The following is a 2,500-nucleotide window of genomic DNA, read 5'->3' as shown; positions in this document are numbered from 1 at the left end:
GCGGCATCAGCATTAATCTTAATGATAGTAAAAACAAACACTCAGCCACCGATACTACTACTACTACTACTGCTACCGCTCAGCAGCCCGTGCCCTTCCCCCTGAACCCTGGAGAGTTGATGCAATTAAATCAATTGCTTAGCGGGCTCGATAAAGGTGGTAAAACGGTTTTTAATATCATTTCCCGTTGTGGTTACCACTCGTTCGTCCCACTGGACACAGTGGCAGCCCCATGCAAATGCAAATACAATATTACTCGCATGCAGGGCACAAAAATGGCAACATTATCGGCGCAATGGAAAGGCAGGAACGGAAGGTGTTGCACGCTGGAAACGCAACGTAATGCACGGCTGCTGGCCCCGATTCGTGGTCTATAGAATTATGAAGCCAAATGACATTTTTATGACACCGAGGCACCGAGGTACGTCCGATGCATCCCACGGTTCACAATTACATTCTAGCACCCGGCAGCAACAGCACCAGCACCGCACCGCACCGGTTCCCCTGAGTGCTTCCTGGCCCCGTCACTTAACCTATGTCGCGGAAGGGGCGAGCGACCGACTGATAAACGGTCACCACGAAAACCACGGATTACATAAATTGATAAACTGATTCATTAGCCGTGCCCTGGTTAATGCGTCAAAATTGCTAGCCGGGCCGGGTTGCAGCTGCGGATGTGGTTTGTGGAGGAAAGTTGAGGTTAACGTGGGGGGGATTTGGGCTTTTGGGATCGTTTTCGGGAGAGCGAATGCGCGAGTTTGAAGCATCAGCTCGCAAAGCCACATGCACTTGCACCACTTACGCGACGTGGCTCGACGTTACCGAGAGCACACTTCAATTAATGTAGCACAGCACAACGATGACGACGAAAAAGGGCTCTGTAAGCAGAGTGCAGCACACCTGCGTACGCTGGATTCATCAAATAAAAGTTATTAATTTAATTTATGCAATAGCTGCGAGATAAAGAGATACCCATCATTAATTAAAGCTTCACTTCGTTCGTAATGACAACGCACCCATTCCTCCATGCTGGGTGGTGCTGTGTTGTTTACCTCAAACCAACTCATTTTAAACCAATTCCGAACGCGCCTGTTTAATGCTCAGCATCACAATCAGTGACGGTGACTTCATTTGTTTGAAGCCACGTCAGGCAAATCTCCGAAAAATATGCCACGTTGACCAAGCTCCAGCACGGAAGCCAACGCTGGCCAAGATCAAAAGCCACAAAGCGTGATGGTAGCTACGGCTACAGCCTCAGCGAGATCGCTTTAACCACCGGGAAAACCGAAAGGCCGCCCAAAAATCCAGACAATCCGCGCTCGCCATCGCTGCATTTCGGTGCCTCTCTTTTCCATTCCATACTCCTTTCCGTTTACGCAAAACGCTTATTAAGCTTAATATCTTACACCGAGCGGAAACGGCTCGCTCACAAAACGGTTTCCACGGTTCGCAAGTTGCAGCTCACTTCCGGTTACAGCGGCTTCTTTGAGCGGTTAGTAACGCCCGGAAACTCCTTTTGTTAAAACCGGTGCACTACTGGTTACCACAATGGAACTAAGATTTAACTGTTCGCCTGGAGCTGCTGAGATTGATGCTAAAGGAAGGAAGAGCGAGCTGGACCACAAAGAATGACGAAAGCCAAAAAGGAAATGCGATTTCGAGAGTAACATCAAAGCACCAGAAACCAGAGATTTATGTGACAGTTTAACGATTTAGGTCTACTTTTCTTTTGCGGACCGCAAATGCATTCGAAGCGGATGTCCCTGTAATGCATTATGAGCTCTTTTGATTTCCGTTGAGCCTGAATGAGCGTTGAATGAGCCTGTGAAATACCAATGCCTGCATGATCACAACAGAATCTTCACGCTAAAAACTGTCAAAAAGAGCTTAGAATAAAGCAATGTTAAGATGAAAGAATCTTTCTTTACTCTCAAAGATGCTCTTATTGAAGACGAAATTTCCTTTCGCAACTCGCCAAATCACAGTCAATGGAACATGTTTTACTGTTCGGCGAAAGTTACTCTCGTGCCCATGTACGTTTAAAAATGTATTTGCGAAATGCGCAACATCTCACCGATTTGTGTAATTTTGAATGAAATAGTCCGAAACTTTAAACTAGAAAAAAAATCCTAAAACCTTTCCCCAAAAAATCTATTTGAGGCTTTAATCTCTCCTCTCATGAACTGCAGCTCACTCCTATAGCTAGGGCCGGTCGTAGTGCAGCACCTTTACATTTTTGTCCGCAGAGAGTTCTTCTGGTTCTACCTTCTCGGAAGTCGAGAATCAAGGGAATTCTCCACGTATTTGTCCACGCATTCGCCCTTCCGCAACAGCCAACAATGCTGCCACGGCAGGCCAGGGTGGTGGTGCTGCTGGCAGCAGTGGTTGCCTCCTCCTCCATTGCAGCATGCAAATGACAAACTTTTCGGATTCAAGTAAACACATTTTACTGTGTTTTTGACATTTATAAATGGCTTTTCGGTGGAATGTCCCCACGGAG

The sequence above is a fragment of the Anopheles aquasalis genome, chromosome 2 (assembly GCF_943734665.1).
Source record: "Anopheles aquasalis chromosome 2, idAnoAquaMG_Q_19, whole genome shotgun sequence".
NCBI lineage: Eukaryota > Metazoa > Arthropoda > Insecta > Diptera > Culicidae > Anopheles > Anopheles aquasalis.
Note: the sequence above shows the minus strand (reverse complement) of the source record.